The 13,137-nt window shown below is 39.5% G+C and overlaps 1 protein-coding gene across 20 annotated transcripts in view; it reads left to right on the forward strand.

Moving 5' to 3' along the window:
• Positions 1-13,137, forward strand: part of LOC131690525 (myocyte-specific enhancer factor 2) — a 334,753-nt gene that overhangs the window by 232,437 nt on the left and 89,179 nt on the right. The window contains exon 1 of one of the 20 annotated variants that reach the window (XM_058976369.1): positions 7,862-9,212. The exons of the other annotated variants lie outside the window; for them this stretch is intronic. The gene's annotated coding sequence lies outside the window, so the exon portion shown is untranslated. Of the gene's footprint in view, positions 1-7,861; positions 9,213-13,137 lie in introns of those variants that run through there. 20 annotated transcript variants of the gene reach the window in all.

Consider the following 13,137-nt stretch of genomic DNA (forward strand, 5'->3'; position numbering starts at 1 on the left):
ATCGAACAAAAATTTCAAATTCATACACGTAGAAACGTTTACGCTCTTTTGAAAAGTTGCTCTTGAGTCAAAATAATCTTATTACCTGTGGAAAATATTTAGTCTTTCATGACGGTGAAACGTGTAAAGTTTCATTGGAATCTAAGATGGTCGGTCACGATTTTAAAGATTTTCGGACGGATCTTCGTGGAATTCCTCAGTAACCTTATTGACTGGTATTATATTTCATTCGGTTTTGATTTTTTGTTCCTGAGTTACAGGTTGATTAATAAAGTCGCACTGTAATCTCCCATATAAACCGTTGCAATACATATACCTCAGAGGCTAAAAATCTATTGAAATGACCCCCAAATAACTTCGATTCGCAGGTCTAGATCACTGATTGTCAATCAAACATTCTTTGAATATATTGGCCACTATCCACAATTCTGGAAGTCCCGGTTTCCTAGCATATTCAAGAGTTAAAGTCACATTGGTTCTTCGGTGATGACGGAACCGATTTTCTCAAAGCATGTCTCAAATGGAAGATATAATACACAGTTGGGTATTGCATCGCTCCCCCTAACCCTTACACCTCCCCTCTTTACACCCTCCCCCTTCCCCTTGGACCACCCTTACACCCACATTCCCTTCATTCACCTCGCACACCGAAATATGATAAAAGATTTCTGACGCATCCTTCACTCTCACTCTACTAACCACCCAATCCTCCTCTCTTTCCAAACACATTCCCCTAGCATTTCAAAATATGATCACATGTAGATAACATTGAACTCATGCTGGTTAAGCTAATTACTATAGAAACCGCGAAAAATTCAACGCGTGATAGGAAAGTGAACGTTACCGATTTATTAAAATATAAGCAAGTTGCTTATTTGGCCAATTGTATTAATATGATTATGGTAAATGCCCCAAATTTTCAGCAACCGGCTGCCCAGAGCAATTATTACATGATAACACTATTGGCACACTTACTAACAACTCTTCCCTTCCCGTGATATATGTGGAGATGCAGAGTATTCCTCGGGCTTTAGCAGTCACATGTATCGGACTAACATTCTTACCTTTCCCACAAGATCTGCAGTCGTATGTGGCCAGCGTCGGTATTGATCGGTATGCAGGGATCAATATTGATTGCACAATGTGGCTCATCATGTTATTCCCAAGTATGTTGTTCCAATGAACATTTTGTAATATCAATTGGATTTAGTCAGTAGCTGAGTAGCAGCATGGGCGATCTGTTATGCTTATGCTTAAAGTGTGTCAGCGTCTACTTTCGTTGTGGTCGTGGGATACGTGCTAAATGTAATAGACCTTGCCATAATTATATTGAACTAAATCAACTAATGAATCATAGTTTGGATAAATGAGAAAGACACAATCGCACCACAAAGTGGATTAAAACATTTTTTTCGGGTTGGCACACCACATGAATGTAAAATATTTAAATGTGGATAGTGAAAGTATTCTTGAAACATTGAGGGTTCCTTTGATAGTTTTGACAAAATTTAGATTTTAATCGATAAAAGTTTTCTTTATAAATATTTATAATTTACACAAAATAAACATCATTGAAAAAGAGATCATATGCTCAATATGGTGCAACGCACTTCTAGCACTGATCAGATCATTATCACGTTCTACCAAACAGCGAGACGTATTGTGCGATTAGCACATTCATGAAAACAGCAGCGCTTAGCTCTGTACCCTCCAAGTCGTTGATTTTTTCTCTATTGTTTACAGTTCACTACATCATTTCTGACGTGCAACCGCTGCAAGCATTCGGCTCCTTGGCACTCCACGCCGAATTAGCCATTTCAAGTTCAACTCTTCTCGGTTGTTATACTATTGCCTTGTAACCTGCTGCCGAGCCAAATTCAGATTATTCCCCGTTGGCTGTTCTTCTATTTGTGCGTCGAGCTTCTTGGCATACAATGAAATTCCCTTTTTATTATTTTATTTATTGTACCTTTCTCAAGGAATCGAAATTTTTGTGACCAACCAAAATTTCGATTCCTTGAGAAAGGTCCATTAAGAACCGAAACGTTGGAAGAAGAGAGCAAATTGAAGTTCTTAATTACAAAAAAAACTGAAACGACTATTTCTAACCTGAAAGATACAACATAAACAGTCGGAAATAAAGGATGTTTTATTCGGCTGTTCAGTCAGATAAATCTTAACAGACACTACTTTTTGTAACGTCCAAGCGTTTCGAAAATTGGTTTTGGTCCTCTTTAGCGGATATTCAAAACAATAGTTTTATTTTCCAATTTATTTCACGTAGTGAAATTTTATTGTCATTGATTTTAATGTTCGGGAATTTCATGCCACTGGAAATACTACTTGCAGAGAGAAACTGTATTCTGGACTAGCAGTTAACTAGTGCTAATGTGGGTACTAGTTTAGATATATCTAAACTAGACACCCAGTTGGTACTAGTGACTGACGAAATGAATTCGAAACACAACCTTAATTTAAAATCCCATACACAGTAGGGTTTCGCTCCAGTCAATGCTTCTTTAGGTCCACTAGGTGGTTGATAACAGTATGTGATCTTTCTCCGAACAAAACCAGTCTAGAGGCCGTGTGGTATCCGGCGGGTTGAAGTACCTCAGCCAAGAATTGATACAATGGGTCCTGCTCCCATGTCGTAAGAGGCGACTGAAAACAGAAGTTCTTAAGTCAAGCTGTTTCTTCGTGCCGAGCATTGATTGGCTGGCGTGACTAAAGTATTTCCATATTTCTAAGCTGGAAAGCTATTTAACCTCGTCTTCGTAGTTTTGAAGAAAAATGGTGTGACAAGTACACGTGAAATGTCTCGCGCATGTATACTTGCGAATACTGTTTATATTCGACCTCACCTTCGTGATATTAGTACTTAAGCAGTACAAATCTGCATGTACTCGATAGAATGAATCGTCAATTTGTACGGTCTGGAAGCGAAGAGGTGTTAGATGTAATTCTCTGCAGTGATAGTACTGCGCATGAGTTGGTAAACTGGCTCGTCTCACCGTCGTTATTTGATCATATGAACTTTATCTTTTAATTATTTGAACGTCTCCCTAGACATCGTTACGTAATCATGAATCCACAACGTGGGAACTCTATGACAAGGGTTCTTATGGATATTTCCAATGATTGCGATCGTGGATATTACAAACTCACTTATAGCAGCAGCAGAGGCTTGTTCGCTAACTTCCAGAGAAACTCCGTGGGGGAGTTCCGAAATTGTTCTACTCAAAAAGTTATGTGGATACTCGTCTGGAGAAGATGAAGTATTGAATTATCCTTTTGATACACACACTTCCAAGCTGTACGGAGCCAGCACCGGCGAATGCTCGAGTTCTTTTCAAATAGTTCTAATTTTTGGGCAATTGATCGGACATTTCAAACTCAATCATCACATGGTTACTATTAAGCGTGCTGAGCATTGTTCGTGTGATCTTTGTGAATCCGATTACGGAGCTTCATATCTTTTGATAGGTAACTTTCGTACAGTAATGCAATTGCGTATCCGAATATTTGGTTCTCCATACATAGAAATTATGCTAAAACTCAAGGATATCTCATTGTTGTTGTAAAGTCAGTGTGGTGAAAATCTATAGAATTTATCAGTGTTTTGTGTTGTGATTGTATTATATTGTCATTTTCCATTGCACTACCTTTTTCTTTCACCTCTCCATTACATATTCTCTCATATACAATCACAATCTCTCATTCAAAACGTACAGGCGCTTGGGGCCTTCGCGATCACACAACCTGGCTACAAGCGCGAACATGCAATTAGAATTATTTACACATACTTACGCCTGCGATCTCGTTGACATTAAAACACCCCAGGAATTAGGTGAATGCTTTAGCATTTATAAATTTGCAAACGCGGTCTCAAGCTGTTTGCGCGATCATGAATCTGGAAATTCTTTTCCCTCGGTTCTAGCAGCTTAGGCTTATGCTTGCAGTTGGACCAATAAAAAATGACGCTTATATTTACTAGACAACGGCGTTATCCAGGAACTCTAGTGATATTGGGGAACTCTCTTTTAGTATCCTAACCGTACACTTAAAACTAAGCATCAGATTCACGGTTCGCGCGATCATTCAAGAATATACGCGAATATGCGAATGGCCACACGGTTATAAAATTGAATTTATTCACACTAGCAGACACTAGAGCTTCGTCCACGCACAACTACGACCGCCATCTCACAAACATGAAAACACCACGGTGATTGAGTGAAAGGTTCAGCACTTGTGAACTTACAAACACAGTCTCAAGCGCGGACACACAAACACTTGTGTTCGCGCGATCATAAATCGGTCGCGTCCGAAACTTCCTTACCCTCGGCCCTAGTAGCATAGGTCCATGTCTTCAGTCGGATCAATCGAATAAATGAAGCTGGCGACATGACCCTGGCGGTTCTTCTAGCATTCAAGACGTTAACATACAAACGCTTAAGACCTTCGCGATCATCCACGCAAACCTACGCCCGCGGTCTAGCAAACATGAAAACATCCCGGTGAGTCAGTGAATATTGGACTAATAATCTTATAAACGCGGTTTCAAGCGGGAACCTACAGGAACGCCCATCTTCGCACGATAATACATCGGTCACGTCCGGAAATCTCTTGATCTCTTAGCAGCCTGTCTTCAGTTGGACAAAAAAAAATAATTACGCTCATATTCACTAGACAACGCGTTCCATGGTGACATGACCGGGAACTCTAGAGATGTGGAAGAACTCACTCTCTTCTAGCATCTGAATCGTACACGAAAAATTAAGTATCCAATTCATGATCCGCGCGCGATTATCCAATATGCGAATGGACATACGGTCATAAAATAGAATTTATACCCGCGAAGTTACATACCCATTAGCAGACGCGACAAACAAACGCACACGCGATCGAACTCGTTAACGTACAAACGCTCGAGTCCTTTGCGATGATATTCGCGATCGTGAAGTTTGTACGCCCACACATATCTAGGGTTAGGAGTACCGGTTTTACCGTTACCGAAAACCGGTAAAACCGTCCAAATATCCTATACCGAAATACCGGTTTTATAAGAACGAAAAACCGGTATTTTCGGTAATTTGTTAGGAAGGACTATTTAACAAAAGGGTTTTATTGTTGCATAGCTTTGAAACGCTTTAAAAAGCTTTTCACTTTCTAGGGTTTTCAAATTAGGTCCTACGCCCAGTAAGTTTGCCTGTTTTAGGACTCATTAATAATGATATAAGCAGGGGAATAGTGCTTATGTAAGCAGTGGGATACAGCGATAACAACCCGAAAAAATCCCACATGTCAAATAAAACTTTTCAAAATATGGAGGAACAAGAAAATCTGCAAGACAAAATCAATCAACTCCATATTCCCACATACTCCATTTTGTATTGAATTTATTCACACTAGTGGCAAATCTATAACGCATAGACCTATGATAGAACCTCACAATAGATTCTACAGTTTTCATCAGCAATACTGCCTCAGGGTACGTTGAAATGAAATTAAAAGAAGATTGTTACAAAGCACTGGTTTTCAAGACAAGGCGGAATTTATGCTCAAGCGATTTCATAAATTGAGTATGAGTGTTCGAATGACAACTTTGGATACCAGTGACAAATTTGACCTTGATCAACCTGTCTTATAGCGTTTTCGTTTTCGATAGGCTGAAACCCGTTCCAATTTATGGTGAACATACTGTTCACGTTCGAGCATTTGGGTAAGCAGAAACAATAACTTCATGTCTGATTTTCTATGTAGTTGTTTTTCAAATCTCGGAACGCGGACTGCATCTAGCTTACCAATGTGCTTTTTGGACTAATAAGCGACGACACTTTGCATACTACGATACAGAAACCAGATGCTGAATCACATCCCATTTTTATTTTGATTATAGAGGTTTTAAATCTTAGGGTCATACGGCTCTCTATTTGAGTTAGCAAAATATCTTTAGAAAAATTTCTAACCCTATTTGCGGGATTGGGAATCGAACCCGGGTGAGCTGCGCATAAGGCAATCGATTTACCAACTACGCTATTGGACTTTAAAAAAGATCATAATACCATAAGAGTAATCAAATCAACATTCATAACATTGGAGTACTTTAATAGCAAATCATGTTCTCTGTTAAATGATCAAATACCTAATTGGCTTTGTACGTTGAGCGATTATTTTGTTAACACAGTTTGTTTTTTTTATATACCGGTTTTTACCGGTTTTTTCATTTTCAATACCGAAAATGCCGGTTTTTGTAAATCCTCCGGTTTTCCCAACCCTACACATATCTGAACCTTACAATGAATATCACATTCAGAATCACGGCCCACTGCAATTGACCTTAAGCAATGTTTTAGTGGGCGACATTTCCCGTCTCGTCTGCAATTGTATTGAGTGATTCTGACGGGGAGCCCTTTCGAGATCCTAGCTCTACAGCTCCAGTAGGACAACTCTCGAAAAAAAAATCACTGTACTACTTTTTGCCGCCGTGCAACGGCGCTTTTTACGTTTTGTGTTTCGTAGACTGTCATGGAGAGATTCTATTTGTCTGACCAGTTACGAAAGCCGGGTGCTAGCTGATTCATTTGGAAGCTCTGCTTGTTAGAAGGAATACAGCGAGGGCTTTGTAGGATTAGCTGATACTTTGCGAGGTCATCTGAATTGCCCAGCTTTCTTGGAACAGATGGACATCAATGTCGCACCAAGAATTACGCGTATCAACCTTATGCTCCGATTACCCATTAATTATAGTATGAATGGTAGCCATTACAGGCCTACAAGGAATCTTCATCCGAGTGGCTTCAGTTTTAGACTTTAATTTGTCTCGCTCACTCTGCATCTACGATTTTCCAGAACCTTCAATGAACTCGTTAACTTCGGCTGATTCCTTTATTATCTGTTGTTGTTCGACTTCATTGTTACTGTTATTTTAACGATCATTTTGTAACTATTCGACTGTTAATAATAGGTTCGGAATTAAGACACCATAGGGGCTAGTTGGTGTCTACAAGACAAATTAAAATACAAATACAGAATACAAACACACTAAGCCGTTAAGTGGTACGGATTAAGCCGTGTTGGTATGGTTGGTTGATGTATCACGCAAAATCGCTTCCTGGGTGACTACACGGTGAAAGAAGCCGAGGAACATCTTTTTTTGGCCCAAAATTTTAACATGAGAAATTTACATGACACTCATATTCACCACCATGTCCTTGGAGGCCGGCTCATTTTAAAATCTCACATGGCATGCGGTTGAACATGTTTGCTGCCATCTCAGTATAAGTTCCATATTTTTCTTTTCGAGACAGACAGCCGCCTTACCCCAAAGCTCCTCGGCAGTACGTGCGTTGTTTGTAGCCAGTCGTCCCCGGTGTGGATGACGGCAACACTGCGCCCTACAGTTTCCAGCTCTCCCGCTGGGACTTCTTCTACCTTGTCGCTACAAGACAACCATATGCCGCGCTGACGTACGATCCACGTTCTTAACCCCCAACCGACGTCGTACGTTGTCGTCTTAGGTGGAAAATGCCATCACATTTTCTACTTATTCTTCCTCTTCTGCTCATACTTTCATCTGCTCGCGCTTCCTTCTTCCTCCCGCCCCGGTCTGATCTACCATATCGCTGTGTTATTTGTATTTGTGTACTGGTAAGCGGCAAGGCGAGGAAAATCGTCGGAAAATGGTTCGGTTTTTCCTCTCCTGGTTTTTGTGCTCGCGCTCTGCTTGTGGTATGCGTGAGACTCTGTCGTCTGTCGAATGTTGAGCGAGAGTAGATTTTTTTCAACAGTTTCGGCTGCTGCTTCTGCTACTGCTGACTGGGATCGGCGCGGCGGCCCCGTCAATTCATCGTTCGCGCCCGATAGTGTAAGGTCAGAGCCAACCGTCGGTCCGTCAGTCGAGAACGAACGGGGATATCGACATCATCGCATCTGACACTGCACACTACTCACCCGTAGACCGGACGAAGATCCCATCAGCAGGCGAGCGAGCAAGCGAGCAGACAGGCAGAGGACTCTGGCAGTGGTGGACTGAGTTTTTTTCACCTATTATAATTCATGGGTTTTATTTTTATGTTCGGATATTCCAATAATATCGCGACGCGTGGAGAATAAATAGCGTGCAACTTTAAAAATAAAAGTGGAAGTACGGTAATAACAACAAACAAGCGGTGTGGTATTAATAGTGCGAATGTTTTGAAACATAAGAAGGTGATTTTAGACGAAAAGGAGGTGTGTTCTTTGGTTCATATTTTTAATCGACGACCGGCGATTGATTTTTACTGTGCATTGGTCGCGGTGCGGTGTTTGCTCGAAACTGCGGTAGATTGATGGGGTAATTTGATTTGCTATAAAGCACTAAGCGGAAAACAGTTTTTTTTTTGCTGGGCAATCGAAAGGATATTACTTAGCGAGCTCTAAACGAATGAACGAACGAACGAAAGAAAGTTTTGGCGAACAACGGAAAACCTTTAATCGAAAGTGAGAGCTACTTCCCGACCGAATAGAAAAGAGTAGACGCAAAATAAGTGAAAAAGTACCTTAGTGTGTCCGTGTCGATTCAAAGGCTCCGATTCCGAATCAGAGAAAGTGAGAAGAAAACAAACGGGAAAATCGAATCCTATTGAAATTTGATTGCCATGGAAAAGTGAAGAGTGCTCGGTAGAAACGTGGAAATATTGAATTACCTTTAACCTTCCTGCCCGGAATGTTATGTACTCGATAGAGGTGCCCTCCATTTCCCCATTCACAACGTCGTCATCGTCATCATCATCATCATCATTATCATCATCGTCGTGGTCGACATCGTCTGTGTCGTTGTTATTATTGGTGTGCCCAATTTGAGTGGGTGGTGGAAAATACCCACGCTTTTCACCTTGACTCGCTGGTTGGTTGGTGTAGCGTCGGCGACGGTGGCGGCATTCGGTCGTGTGTTTGTGTTAGTGCGCGGCCGAAGGTCCAGGAGCGCTAGTGCTGCTGCTTTTGATATTGCCTGTTTCAACGGCGAAGAGATTTATCCGATGATGATACCGATCGTGTGAGCATGGTGACATAGCGAATTGAAGGTCCTTTTTCCATAATCTGAATAAGCTGACGATTTTATCCAGTGCGAAAACGGGGAATAGTGGCGAGTTGCATAATACACGACCGACCGTCGGACGACGACGACGACAGAGGCCCACTAACCGTCGGAATATCGGGAGGTAAACAAGGTAAAAAATCGTTATTTTTCCGTTCGAAATTTATGCTTGTACATAATCTGCTGCCGTTGTTGTGACCTTCGGATTTTTTTTCACAAACTGCTGGAGTAGGGTAGAAGGGAAACAGTGGGAGGAAAGATTTGAAACCATTTCGACGTTTGTGTTTCTCAGACTCAACCTCGGTCCTGTCGTAAATGGGGCAAAAGCTTTTTGGCACCGAGTGACCGTCTAAGTTTGTGTCGGGGAATAGTTCGATAGCCGATTGGAAGCGGGCAAACTGGCGTAATGGTTCGACATGTGCTGTTGTTTATTGACCCAATTTATTTCAATTCAGGGATGGATTCGTGACGTGGTAGGATCGAGTAACACAGTGGTGTCTGTCTTTGAGTGTTTTTTTGCATTTCAATTAATTTTTCTATTGACGTTTTGATCAATCGCTCGTTGCTTAGCAGGTAAGGTACACTGGGGCAAGTTGAAACTGATTTTAAAAGTTAAATGTTAACCTCTCTAATCAAATAACAAAATAAACAATTACAAATCTGCTAGTGGCATAGCATGAATACTAGGGTGTCCCAAAAAGACAGCATGTTAAAAAAGACATCGGGATCACTTCTTAAATGAAAGGTTTGGGTATCAGGACCACTTTCTTCTTCGGAGTGAATTTGCTAAAACGCTCCCTACTGGTGGCGAATTTTGATTTTTCGAAAAATGGGCCGATTTTGGGTAAAATTTCAAATTCATGATTGTTGAAGTGCTTCTGAACTGGCTTAGATTTTTTTCAGCATATTTTTTATTTTTCTGGAGATCAAAATGGAGAAGTTTGATTAGTAAGTTTGTACAAATTTTGAAGTATAAGAGCGGCTGAGTCATTAAAACTAAACAAAGTGTAATTTTTGGTGTTTTTCATTAGTTTTTGCTCAAAACTGGGTATCCACAAATTTTTAAAAGTATAGAGAACACTTCAAATAGTTGAGCCGAATAAAGGGGCGTAATTTTGTTGAAGAAAGTGTATAGCCACGGTAAAAGGGGTATGAGTTATGTAAATTTTTGTTATATAACCTTCAACATTTTTAGCAATTCATCAAAAATAATAATGTTCCAAAAAATAAATCAATTTAAATGTGCTTGGAATATGTGGTTTTTGGGAAATTGAAAGAAAATGATTTAAAACGGCGTTTTCTGTTCGTCTTTAGTTCGTCAGGATCGGGTTTAATGAGAATTTGATGATTTTTTGTACCATAAATTATAAAAATAATGATTACTAGTGATGCCAAGTCTCTAATTATTTTTAGAAAAGTTAATTCTCCATAATTACTTCTTGGAGGCTTATTCAGCAAAATTATTGTACTAGAAGATGCGCTGTATTCTGTTGTAAAACTTTTTCGAAAATACAAAGCCTTCAAAATTGATTATTTCGGAATTGTGTGATCTAAAACGTATAGATCCGTTTTTCAACATTCACCCCACCCTTCTGCATTTTTCTTCACTCTAAGGTACCTAACATGGGAATGAGACTTCATATACAAAATCTGAATACGTTAGTCAATTTGGCATACAAATATACGCCATAACTTGCCACTAACTCGACATATTTGATTTTCAACCCCACTAAGTGGTTATTAATATACTAAATAATTTTAAAAAAATTGGGGGTGAGCGTAGCGTAGTTGGTAAATCGATTGCCTTGTACGCAGCGCATCTGGGTTCGAGTCCCGACCCCGCATATAAGGTTAGAAATGTTTCATAAGAGATTTTTCTAACCCGAAGAGACCTTAAGGTTAAAACCTCTATATAAAAAAAATAAAAAAAATCGTCAAATGCTCATAAAAACCGATTCTGATGTAGTAGAAACAAGCAGAAAACGCCATTTTTCATTATTTTCCTCCTATTTTGCGAAAAACAAAATGCGGACTAAGCACATTGAAATTGTTTTATTTTGTAGAACAGTGTTATTTTTTATGAATAGCATAAAATGTCAAAAGGTTATCTAGCAAAAACTTAAATAACTCATACCCCACTAGCCGTAGCTATACACTTTCTTCAGAAAAAATACGCCCCTATATTTGGCTCAACTACTTGAAGTGTTTCCTATACTTTGAAAATTTCTACACCCCGTTTTGAAGAAAAATTAATGAAAAACTCCAAAAATTTCACTTTTTACTAAGTTTTAAAGGCTCTGTCGCTCTTATAATCCACGATTTGTTCAAACTAACTAATCAAACTTCTCCATTTGGATCTCCTGAAAAATGAAGAAATTATGAAAAAAAATCTAAGACAGTTCAGGAGCAAGCATGAATTTGAAATTTTACCCAAAATCGGCCCATTTTTCGAAAAATCAAAATTCGCCACCAGTAGGGAGCGTTTTAACAAATTCACTCCGAAGAAGAAATTGGTCCTGATACCCTAACCTTTCATTTAAGAAGTGAGCCCGATGACTTTTTTTTAACAAGATGCCATTTTGGGACACCCCAATGAACACGTCATTCTATTTATTAATCTCAATTATTATATATAGTTCTATGTTAAGTTTGGGTAGAAACCATTTTCTCCATTACGGAGAAAATTTGGTAAATATTTGCGCCTGAATTACACAAAACCTTTAACTAAATCAGTTAAGGAATTTGTGTTTAGACTTAGTCTCATCAGAATCCGACACTAACGTAGTGACAAGATTAAGCTAACACCGGATTGACGCTAGCTCCAACGACGGAGACACGATTTTTGTTCCTGAGGAAACATCTAGTCAAGCGTGACGTCCAGTAAGAAAAGTTGTTCTGTTTAAGCTGATGAGAATCACTGAACTCGAAACTTCGTTTGGTTTAGCAAGCCAATGTATCCTTAATGGAGAAAAATGGGTTTCTATCCAAACTTTTCTCCTCAGGGAGAAATATAGCCAAGCAACCGTAAGCATTGAGCCAGCGCACTATATTGATTATACATTTGCACTAATGTTGCATTGAAACTACATTACAGCATTAACAATGCAATAAAGCTCTATATTAGCATCAATAATGCATAAATGAACAGTCGAAATATAGCATTATCGCTTGTTCTATATGCGCATATAAAGCTGATATAACGCGTACATTAGAGTGACAAGAAAAAATGACCCCTATCGGCCCACCCCTGAGTCGATTCCTAGTCCTACCAGTAGTGATTGTTCCAAATTTGAAGCAAATCGGACAAGTCTAGCTACCGGACCAACGTGCCTGAAGTTTGCATGGGATTTTTCGACAATTTATATGGAGAAAACCCACTAGCTCGCATTTTTGCCGCTAGGTGGAACTGTATGTTTCGTATTAAGTGAAAATAAGGAAGATAATTTAATTCTCTACAACTTTGTCGAAGATTGCTAGTGAATCCGACTTTGTTAAAAGAAGTTATTAACCTTTTAGTGAAGTGATGTCTGAGTCAGTTTTGCATGGGGCTAGCGGTGTATGGTTGTGTATCGGTACTCGATTACCACGAGCGAAACATTTTTGTGAAATAGTGGTTAGGTTTAGCTCAATAGCATGTTCAAAAGAATTATAGCAAACAATACGAGTAATGTTTTGGTTAGAAAATTTTAGTTCCACCTGTTACAGCATCGAGGGCGCTAACACTAACTTTTCAACGGGTAGAAATAGAAATTAGATGTCTTCTACAAAGTTGTAGAGCAGGCAATTTGCAGTAATTCTTCCGAACATCTCAATATTCTATCTCTCTTCTATAAAAAGTTAGTGTTAGCGCCCTCTATGTGGCCACAGGTGGAACTAAAATTTTCTAACCAAAACATAACACGTATCATGCACTACAATTCTTCTGAACATACTATTCAGCCAAATCTAACCATTATTTCACAAAAATGTATAGTTCGTGGAATTCGCGTACTGATATACAACCAAGCGCTGCTACGCCCCATGCAAAACTGACTCAGACATCATTTCGTCACTTGCAG

The sequence above is a fragment of the Topomyia yanbarensis genome, chromosome 3 (genome assembly GCF_030247195.1).
Source record: "Topomyia yanbarensis strain Yona2022 chromosome 3, ASM3024719v1, whole genome shotgun sequence".
Taxonomy (NCBI): domain Eukaryota; kingdom Metazoa; phylum Arthropoda; class Insecta; order Diptera; family Culicidae; genus Topomyia; species Topomyia yanbarensis.